At 38.7% G+C, this 12,168-nt stretch overlaps 1 long non-coding RNA gene across 1 annotated transcript; it reads left to right on the top strand.

Annotated features, from left to right (window-relative positions):
* The first annotated feature begins 6,304 nt into the window (after positions 1 to 6,304).
* LOC122870736 lies at positions 6,305 to 9,656 on the top strand. Its single transcript, XR_006376663.1, has 2 exons — positions 6,305 to 6,759; positions 6,912 to 9,656. It is a non-coding gene; the product is annotated as an uncharacterized LOC122870736 (long non-coding RNA).
* The last annotated feature ends 2,512 nt before the right edge of the window (positions 9,657 to 12,168 follow it).

Below are 12,168 nucleotides of genomic sequence, written 5' to 3' on the forward strand. Positions count from 1 at the left end.
CAAAGTTTATACATGCACATCTTATTTAATTTCAGACTGTATTCTACAGATAACTGTAAAGACTATGTACACACACACACACACAACATAACATGGATACACATTAACACCATGTACACAGCTTTCTGTCTGTGTCTTGCCTTTCAAATAAAGATTTAAATGTGCTCACTGTCATAACTAAATAGTAATACTATTGTCACAGCAGGTATAAATATAAATATAAATAAAGGACAAACAAAGTCAAAGAAAAACTAGAAGATGGCATATCCTAATACACCAATCAGAGTAAACCAAATTATAACGCAATGTAAAGAAACCTATTTGGGACATTGTAATGAACAAACTAAAAGCCAAAGTAGATCAGAATGTTATCTGGTCCTAAAAAGAGATGATGAATTGGCAGAAAATCCCTCTACAATCAGAGATAGAGACAGATCCTAACCAAGTACAGGTTCAGTGACCACAAACTGGCAATCGAAAAAGGAAGACACAAAAAATCCTGGCAACCAAAAGAAAACAGAATATGTGGTCACTGTTCGACAGGTGACCACAATTGTATCAATTACTTCCTAGGCTGCTAACACACACATGGAAATGACAGCTCCTTTTTTTTTAAACTTACAACTAAGACAAAGGAGACAGAGATGCACTTCCTCCTACAATGTAAAACATTCAATGAAATAAGAAACGTTTACTTTAACAAGTTCAACTCTGTAATCTCAGATTTCAAAGAGCTAAATGACCTCTCAAAATTAAAAACACTCCTAGGAGAAGGAGACAGGGCATATCCTGCTGCCCAACATGTATCAATGTGGCACAACCTGAGGGACAGTGAATGACCTAGACACACACACACACACACACACACACACACACACACACACACACACACACACACACATTCATTAAAAAATGCTCCAATGTTTATGTAGTTTTCACTTACTTGTATTTGTAACTGACTATATTTTTATTATTATTATTATCAATATTACTATATTATCTTACTTATCTGTATATATTCTAAGAGCACATTTTTCTGTTTATGTTTTTATTTCACACATGCTTTGGCAATGTTAACATCTGTTTCCCATGCCAATAAAGCCCACTTGAACTGAAATAGAATCATTATTTCTGTGTAATGTCTCTTTGTTGAGTTTTATGTAAAGTGTTTGTCCAGTCCCAAACACATACAGCACATTACAAACTGTAGGGTTCTTTCACACTCACTAATGAAAATTCCAAAACTAATTTTAAACCCCAAATCATCTTCTGATTTACAGTACAAGGACAAATATGTCTACAATGACACATACAATGTGTTCCTGCAAAAAGAAAAAGACACACACACACACACACACACACAGGTATTTAATCCCTAGATCTAAACTCTATACATTTATACATACTTTTAGTATTCCTTTGATTTCTCTAAAATAGGAATTGTATTGTTAAAGACTTTTGTAATCTGGCTGTCCTTCACTGTAGACATCACATAACCTCACCTTCTGACCAGTGTGTGTGTGTATTCTCACTTTAGTGTGATTGTTATTACTGCTCCTTTAAGCAGGTGAGCCGATTAAAAAGATGGCCTGGAGGTGAAATTGCAGGGAGAAGGAGGCTCAAACACATTCTCACTCTCCCAAAACAGGAGCTCCCTACTAAGCTGAGGGGGGGTTCACTACTTGCTCATGTGTGGGACCCCACGACCCAAGGGTTGGGGCCACTAAGCCAGAGCTCCTATATGAAGTGACTCTCATTCAAATATTTCACAGTGCAGATTTAAAGGGTTCAGTCATTCATATCAGATTACCAAAAAGCACATAAACGAAAGTAAAACCAAACAAAAAGCTCAAAATTCCCTTTAAAGATGTAACAAGAAAGTATCATTTATCACCTCAGGTTTTCTGAAGGATGTTCAGGTTTAGTAATCTATATTAACAATAATAATAATAATGCAGTAATCTGAGGACTTTACAACTGCATGGAAATTTTGATCAACCAGCTGATTTTCACATGGCAGTGTGGGCAGGATTAAAGTTACAGAGAGTGCTGCCAGTTGAAGTGTTTTGGTGCTGAGCCTGAATATGAACCAATGAAATTCCTCACATGGCTGATAACTATCGTGATTTGGGCTCGTTCTTAGCTTGCAATAATACGTGGATGCCCTTTTTTTATTGCAGATAATACTGCTGAGCAAGTCTACTATAGCCTAATCACTTTTAAAAGAAGAAAAGGTTGTGTAGACAAAATGAATTTCCATTCTTGTAATATGTGGTGATCAACAATAATAATAATAATGATGATAAAAAGAAGAAGACAATTTTAAACACAACAAAATCTTAGAGTAACACACAAGATTAAACAAGAGTAAAATAAGTGCAGTGTAGGGTCGGGGATACATCCATGCTGCATGAGCATGTTAGCAGCAGTTGCTACTGAGTGTGATGAAAAACTATTGTTTACTTCCCTTTTACAGTTTTTTACACATGTGGATTCCACCTGCTGACCTCGCTGTCATTTGGTCACTGCTGCCGTCTCCCAGCATAGTGTGTGTGATGTAGAGAACCTGTGAGGTCAAAAGACATAGACAAAAAAGTTAAATAACATGAGAAAGCAGAAGCATATTATACATTACACATAACATATTATAGTATCATAGTACACAGAACTGTTTTCCTTGCTTAGCTCCTGCTTCAGAAGGAAAACTGATTTGAAAGCTGTATACATTGGCACATGGTGAGTGTAATGGAAAAATGCACCAAATTACAAATTAGAAGAAATGCAGCAGCCAACACTCAAAACATTAAGAACATCCATATATTGTACGCTGTGAATATATAGAATAGGAATTCTTGCACTTTCCAACTTGCATTTTGTTAACTGTTGATTAGGTCCACAAAAGCATAAGCAAGAAATTGAAAAAAGGTTATATTTGAAAAAACAAATACAGGAAACTTCTAAACTGACGTAAGTGTGCTTTAGGTTTCTCCAGTGGTTAAATGATTAGTACATAATTTTATATTTGACATCTATGCAGAAAACTCAAAAGCCCAGAAATCCTGATTTAAGTAACTTTAAAATAATTGCATCTGTGTTGAGGAATTGCTTTGAATAAATGCCTTAATAACTATTTCTATATATCAGAATCAGAAATACTTTATTGATCCCCATAGGGAAACTCTTTGTTACAGTAGCTCGCCTTTACGTCAGTGCACACAGGAGAAAGTACTAGCAAACAATATGATACACTATAAAACACTCTAAAAACAGTTCAGAAAATAAATAAGTATCAGGTCGGTAAAGTATAAGATAAACTAACTGTCAAGTACCAATGTGGGTTTACCGGTTGATGATGATAGTACAGTATAATAATACAATGTAACAAAATATGTAATAGGTAATAAGCAGAGGTGCATGTACTGTCGAGAGTAATAGAAGTATATAATATCAATAACAATAAATAAGAACAATAGCAATAACTCATAATAATAATAAATAATATAGGCTACATTACTAAAAGCAAATCCCCACAGCTGATTCATCTTCTTCTCCCTGACAGCTGCCTGTCCAACATTAAGTCTATGTCCTGGATGTTTAGTCAGCAGAAATAGAAGAATCAAAACAACACGTTGCTAAAATAAAAGCTTCTACTAAAGAACATGTCTGCATTTTCATCTGCTCACGTAAACAACAAAATTGCTGCATTTTGAAGATCCTATGAAAAATATACATTAGATAAGAAGGCATTAGCCTATATGTCCAGAGAGCCAGTTCTGATGGTGATGTAATTCTGATGCAGAATAATTAAATTATTAAATTAAAACATATATTTTTGTTGATAATAATGCATGCATTTATGAAAAATCCTCCACATCTGTTCTTCTTCCAAACATGTTTATTTATCGCACAACAACAACAAAAAAAAAAAAACATTGTGCATAATTAGGCACATCACAAGCATAACACCAAACAATCCAAGGACTGCTGAAGAGGTGCACACTGCTGTGTGAGGTTGGAGATGGTGTAGTGCGTTCAGAGGTGCACGACAACACTCTTCATGATCTATGACAGCTGGAGAGGCAAGCGACTCATATTTAAATCCATTTAAATGTGTAACATCATGCCATTACAACTGAGCGCTCTGGCATCTGTGTGTGTTGAATGCATGGGTCACACTTTGAGTCCAGACCTCGGTGTTACAACAAACCACTGAGCCTGTCTTGACAGCAGCAGTGTGACTTCTCAGTCCCAACAACATGAACGACGTTCATATCCTCCACAAATGCTTTTTGGGGTAAGGGCTTCCCAGATTCATGTATGCACAGCAAGCCCAGACCGCAAAAAGATTCGTGACGGACAACTGCCACAGCTTCCAAATCCACATCCACTCCATACCACGACTCCTCGGGGTCTTCATCCTCAAAGTGTTTTCAGATAAAACACCTTGTGCATGGGGGTGTTTATGCACAAACGGCTCGGTTATTTGGTTTATCATCCGCCGAAGATGTAGCTACCAAAACTGAAAGCCAGTGGGTTGGCATTGCTTTGCAGCAACACGCAGCCTTGTTATTAAAAAGAGCGGCGATGAGGAGAGGCGGCATCTCATTGCCGTTATAGACTTTAACACGCAGCAGAGGGATGGCCGCGATTTCATTGGACAGGACGACTCGCCATCTACCAATAGCGATGCAAAGGAAAAGAGCACCTAAGCAGGAGGCCAAAGCACCTGACTGTTTCATTACTCCCCCCAACATCCACTATGGACACTAGTGCGACATTAAACCAAACAATAACCAACAACAGTCTTCTCAGATGGAAATACACCAGACAACATCGTGATGTGATGTGTCGTTTCCTAATTGTGGATCCTTTTTACACTGAAAAAAACACTAGTTGAAAACGAGACAGTGCCTCCGGTTTCATTAATAGTAAAGTTTCCTTTATTTGCAAAGGGTTAATATGGCTCCAAACCTCCAGCTGCCGAAGCAGGGGCCCCACCCTCGCTCCGTTTTCATTGGGCTGTCCAGCCCTTCATTCGTGGACGCGTCTCCCAGCCGGTCACGATTCCCCCCATCTGTCTCGAGCGCACCGGAGCCAGACGCCACTGACGCAGCACGCGCCTTACTCACTTTTAGCAGTCACGACTCGAGACTCGTCGCGCACAAAAGGAAAAAAAAAAAATCTGCAAACAAGGATCAAATTGTAAAGGTAGCGCTGTATCTGAGGCGGAGAGAGCTTGGGCTTCTCGCCCTTCAGCTTCTGCATGAACAATCGCCGAAATCTGAGGCGGTGATGGAGCTCTGCACGTTTAAAATGGGTTAAAAAAAATTGAAAGAGCAAGCATCGACAACAAGCCTTAAGGCTTTTATGTGAAATCTGGTGCATGAAACTTATCAGAAATGCTCACAGTGGTATTGTAAGGACGCTCCGTGTAAAAGAACAAACCCAGTTAAAAGACTTCAGCACCACAGGCAGAGGACAGCTCACTCTCAACTCACCCCGAAAGAAGCCAAACATCTCGGGCTTGTATTGGTCTAATAGAGTACATCATGAACTGACAAACAATGGGACAATAATGATGGTATCAACTACAGTAAACCGACAGAAGACACATCCACCCTTTTTAATCATAACTGAGGGTGATTCCCGTGTAGCTGCGAACACAGACCGGCTTGATATCCCTTCAAGCATTGTGCAAAAAATAGCAGAAATCCACACAAAAACACTCATGACATCGCGTTTCTTTCCGCACACATCCCGCCTTAATCAAACAGTCACATTTGCTACTGCCCTGTGTTTTGCAGTGGTATGAATAAAAAAAGCATACATAGGCAATAGAGCAAAGCCTTAAGAAGAAGGAAAAAAAAGAAACAGGTGCAGCTAGAGAAAGGTTTACACAACTCACCATTGTAGCAGCGGAGCCTCCTTTAAAAACACGAAAAGTACCACCAAAAAAAGGACATAAAAGCCTTTTTCTCCATAAAATATGCTCTGGCGTTTCGCTTCTTCAAACTGTGCACCCACTGTACTCTTGAATGGTGTGCCTTTTATAGGAGTGATGCCCCCTATCTATTTCTGGATCACGATCCAACCCCGTTTCTATTTTTAGCTCGCGCGTGATGAAAAAAGAAAAGCTCGCAGAGGTTCCTTGGAGGAATTTCGAGCGTGCAGCGTTTGAGAACTGGCGCGAGCTCCCGCTTCTCCCGCCCCTGCACGATAAATGCGCGTGCACGGTAGCATCTCCTTAATAATGGTGTTGTGGAAAACTGCACGCCCGGATTTAAACGGAATCATGGAAGTGTGCAGAATTGGTCTTTTACTAATTCATGATTTGCTGCTGAAAGCACGGTGGCTTCACGCGCTCCCACCCTATCAAATTAGAAAATTGGGACTAAAATGCTCGCACAAAACTAGAATGCTGAAGCTCATTGGCACATGATATTATTTTTACGCGGCCTGTTTTATATTTAACCCCCAAAGAAAAGGAAGAATAAAATAGACTTCCTTCTCCTGGGGGCTGCGTCAGTCACTATTGACGTCAGGTGGAGAATCTCCCACTTTGAAGGTGGAAGCAGGAGCCTCCGTTGTCTACTGTGGCTAAAAAGCAGCGAAGGTCCAATGAAAATAGCAGAGGATAGGCTGAAGAAGACGCAGCCAACTCCTCCTCCAAACTGGAAAGGCCATTGTTTGCTGACTGTAGTCAAACCTCTTTCATGTCATTGGGAGCAAAGGAGGAGCCTGCTACACACAAATAAAATGGTGAGTAAACTATGAGCTCCATTGGTCAATATGAGACAAACCAACACCAAACGGTCGACAAAGGCGTTTATTTTACGGGTTTCCTCATATACTGGCTCTTATTTCATATCACACGGTGGTTTAAATGACTCCAGGTTGGGTTTACCCTCCAGCAGACCCACCGGTGGCCCTCAGTGTGATGATGCAGAGCTACACAGGAAGGTGGAAGGCTGATTACAGGCTGCCGCGGTCTCAGTCCTGCAGACTCCCCCTGCACAGGGCAGAATGCTGAAACGCGTAGTAACGGAGCGGCGCTTGGCCGACCGACGATGCTATTTTTAACTCCCATGCTCAACATGCCTGGCGCTGCGGGTTTCTCTGCTCAGGGTAGCCTACTACTGCACGAGAGGCAAAACATAAACACAGGACATCTTCCAGGCGGAAAAGCGGGCTGGATGTGGTTTCTCAGAACAAAAATCCAACTATAGAGAAAATAATCCTCGTCAGATTATGAGATGGTTTCTTCTTTATCAATGTATCTCTTTAAGAATGAGACACTGTGTCATTCTTTAAAGCTGCAACCTGTAGGATTTTCATGGCATTACATTTACAGGAGATCAAACTTTTGTACCATTGTGTACATCTATGTGTTCTGTTTTGATGTTCTGTATTAACAATTGATGCATGACGGCATGAATTATCATATATTTTTGATTTCTATTCATATTTTTACATTCATATTTAGATTTTATAGACGCACACACACTGCCTTCTGTTTATAAGTATGGTATCCACCCACAGCTGTTAATAGCTGATGTTTAGTTTGACCAGTTTCATTCCAGGATTATGGCACAGAATGAGGAGCTAAAACCAACAAACAGGTCGGACTAAGAGACAAACTACAACACAACGAAGAGAGGGTTTGTGATCATAGAGGGATGATAACACGCACTCAGAGGTCTTCCATATGAATACCTGAAGTTATTGACGTAGGTTACCTTGCAGCTCTTGCACACAATTGATAATGGATGGTTTACAGACAAGGAATTGATGAGATGGCTGCAAACAACAAGGTCAGCTGGTTAATGCAGTGGATGAGTGTCCAAAGGGAGACTCCATCCTCACAGCTTTCAACCCAAAAAAAAGATCAGAATTGTTCTCTGTGTAAATCATTGTTAGTGCACACACAAAAAGTCAAATATTTTGAATGCAAATCCAAAGATGTAGTCTGAAACAGTCTTGAAAGCTGCTCTGAGACGCAGAAGAAACAGAGAAGGCTCAAGTGCCAGACTTGAGTTGTGGACTCAATTCGCATTCACAAGTCATGAATTTCATTGTTTCAGAGTTGTCGTGACAAAACAGAAAAAAGACATAGAACTTGACTTTAACACCAATAACTCCTGACTTCACTGAGACTTGAGCGTTTTGAAATGAAAGACTTGATACCCTCTTCAAGCAACTGCAGGATCTCTTTATGATGTCGCAGGTCTATCTATACAGTCACTTTAAGTGCAATTTCAGTACTTTTTCTGCATACCGATAGGTCATCATCAGGGTTATCCATGCAAATTGTACAAAGCATTTACATTCATTTGATATATTACTATCACTTTGTTTTTAGTTTCGTAAATGGAATACATTTTCTTTACAGACTGGTTTAGGACTTGAAATAGAAAGACTGTTTAGGACTCGGGAAATACTGTAACTTGCTTGTCCTGATCTGGTATTTGACTTGGAAGCCGAGTGTAAATATTTCGGTTTTAATTGTGACTTGAAAAAACAATAATTTGGTTCAGTGTTGGTGTAGGCCACAGCCAGCTCAAAATTTACAAAAAGGACAATGTACGTAAAGGGCCATACCCATCATTTTAATAGCAGGTCCACAGTATAGTTTCTAGGCTAACCAAACCCACTACACCTGTGCACATAGTCCTAATTATAGGAAAGTGTAAGAGAAGATGTAAGATGTGGTATGTAAACAGATTTAAAAGAAAAAACCTGAGGGGAGTGGTCTATTCCACAATGACAACACTGAAGGAGGAACTATCTCAGAAGAATGGTGTTCATCTCTTCAGCAGAACTACATAGACTTCAACATCAAGGTGCACTGAAGCTTTTCTGGAAGCTTGTGGTGACCCAACACCTTTCTAAGACACTATGTTGTTTTTTTCCTTTGGTGTTAATGGCAGTGAAAACTATTGTCCCCACAGGGCCAATACATATTTATTACACTGAACTGGAAAGAAAGGCCCAGAAAATCCCTTGTGGATACAGCCTAGCACAACATAAGGCATGCTGTATAAATGTCTAGTGAACTAGTGCAGTATTTAGATGAGTTCTAGCCAAAACATAATGGGCAATGGTGGAGAAAATTTGCTGCCTCACTGGTCTCATACTTCACGGTATGGACGTTGAGATCTTCAGATGCACATCTTCAACCGCAAACACAAAAATCCAGATTAGAACTCGCCAGAGACTGTCCATTTATTCTATTCATAAAAACGTATGCTATTTTACTGTGGTGTGTATATATCCAGACTTAATAAAATAAGAATTTCCATGTGCGTATCAAAATACTTGTACTGCCTACTTAACATGCTGCTAAAGCCAACTGCAACTTAATGTCATACATATTCTCTATTGACTTTCTTGTTCTACACTTTCTTGTTTATATTCTGCGTATGTGTGATTACAGTATATTCTGTGTTCTCCTTCCGGTTATATACCATTTTTATTTGTTGAAGCAATAAACTGTAATTTTCTTCTGATATCTAGAAAATTCACCATATCTTACATATCCTGTCTCAAATCAAGTCCAGTATTCACTGTATTGTACTGTATAATACAACAAACAAACGCTTGTAAGTCTACACCATTAACGAGAGACAGCCTCATTCAAATAAACTGACTTTCTTTCATTGTGTGTTGAATTCTCGATCCACTCTTTGTCTCTGTGTCTTTAAAATAGTCATCTCCTTTCACGTCCATGTAGGAAATTCACTATTATTATGTAATATCTTGCAGCAACATCCATTCACTGTTACTATATTCAGCAGTGGTGAGCCAAATATATCTACACACTGTGAGGTGCAATAACAAATTTCAACGTGGAAATGAGCATCAAAAGTTTGGCATCAGAACAAATGTTCCGCAACTCAAAATGACTTTTCAGCATCTACAGTATTTAGCAGATAGTTGTAAAATATATATTTATTAAGAAAACAATGCTATTGATCTTACTGGCTCAGTAAGAGTGTTGCACAAAAATAGATTATTTAACTTTTTTTTTTTTAAATCCACCTATCACGAACATGGAACTGATGACTATAAGATTACCAGTTTAGTGCCACACTCTATTATACAGTAAAAACAACTGCAGCTCTACATTAATATCAATATTTTCTACCAGTATCATGAGTTCAACTTCAGTGTCACAAACAGTGGAACTTATACGTTCAAATCAATGAAAATGTTATATTGTTATATATATATATATATATATATGTTATATTTAATCAGTATTAAACATGGATGAGCATACTCTAGTGCTAATTTATATATGTATAAACATATGCATTAAATAAAGTGAATCATTTAAACGTATAAAAGGTGCAGTAAGTTCATGTTTAGCTAATGCAATGATAAAATTAGCTGCCTCAGCTGCATCAGACTTAACAAAGAACTCCCAGTGAGTATACTATCACTCAATGGGTACAGAGCATCACACACACACACACACACACACACACACACACACACACACACACACACACACACACACACACACACACACACACACACACACACACACACACACACACACACACACACACACACACACACACACTCAATGCAGTGTCTCTGTGGTGTGCCAACTCACATGTCTATTACATAACAGGGCTCCTACTCCCAGGCCTTACGCCCCTGACAAATCCATGCACGCTTTGCTGCACATGAGCTATTTATATACTGCACCCAAGACAGGGCTCGTCAAAAATACCACTCCAGTCAATTATTCATTGAGAAACATTCCAAAACAGAGAGGGGAGTGGGTTCGGCTGCACAGGAATAGACCAGTGGGCTAACAATAAATAATGTCCATTAGCAATGCAGCAGCCAGTTTGTCCTCAGTGGCACCAAATCTTGAAGGAGAAGGGCGGGAAATGTGTAGCTGCAAATGTGCTCTCTCATGTGTTGTGCTTGTATTTATAGGAGTCTGTGCATACACTTCAGCTCCTCTGCAACCATCTTGTTCCTTTACAGGATTCTAAAAATAGCAGGCTGCTCTATGCTTGTGCCATTTTTAGTTCTTGCAATTTAAAAAGGGAAAAAAAGGCAGCAGGGGGGAAAAAAGTGCTGTTTCACAAGGATACTATGTGGATGCATTTTTTTGGTGTGAATGGATGCAATGTTCCATCATTGTTCTAAGATGCTCCACGATGCATCGGCAACACCATATTCATATAAACAGCTTTGAACTGCCAGGTTTTAATTTATCTCCCATATTTATTGTTTTTCACATTGTCTGGAAATAAAGCACTTTGTTTTGTAAGTGCTATAAAAACTAATTAATTATCACTTTGCAGGGTTATGGTTGCCTACGAAGCTTCTAAAGTTTTCAGTTATTAATTTGCTTCTGACTGCGACTACAGATAAACAGCGGAAGCCATAAAAATTAGAAAATTACTTCTATACAGAATGCAACACAATACGATGTACTTTACATACATGAATTTATATATGGTTGATTGCTGGCAAAACAAGTGGTTAATTAAAACTGGAGGTTGAAAAAAGCAGATATGAATTAAGTGTCTTGTGTTCTTAAGGTCAGAAAATATAAGGATGAAACACTGAAAACCTCACTTTATGATTGTATTGCTGGCATTTTCAAATCTTGTCACTGCACCATGGACATGTTAATGTAGAGACAAGACAAATTCAGGTTTCCCAAATATAGTATAGATTAGGGTAAGGAGTAGATCTTCATTTAAAAGTTTTAATCATTGCTTCAAAATTCCTTTTCTGGACTATAGTGTAACAATCCATGAAGAGTTTTTTAATGAACCTGCCATCACAATTGCTGGAATTACTGCAGCCATAACCAGTGCAACCTGCAGTTTTTAAAAATCGGTTCTACTTTAATATTTATTCTAATAAATTGGTGTTGTGTCTATCAATACAATATGCATCACTTCCTGTGCAGTGTAGAATCCAAAGCTTTTGATTTGAAGGCTGATTCATTACTATAGTGTATAGGAGTTGGTGACTGGTGCAAAGTAGAAAATGTATTCACTCAAAAAAAAAAAAAAATGTAGTGAAATATTTAGATTTCAGCAATATATTCAAATATTTACATGTTTGGGTGTGATAACAGAGCTAGAGTTTTGGACTTTTGAATCATAGATCAGTCAGAACTGATGACATGTGGCA

The sequence above is a fragment of the Siniperca chuatsi genome, linkage group LG1 (genome assembly GCF_020085105.1).
Source record: "Siniperca chuatsi isolate FFG_IHB_CAS linkage group LG1, ASM2008510v1, whole genome shotgun sequence".
Lineage (NCBI taxonomy): Eukaryota > Metazoa > Chordata > Actinopteri > Centrarchiformes > Sinipercidae > Siniperca > Siniperca chuatsi.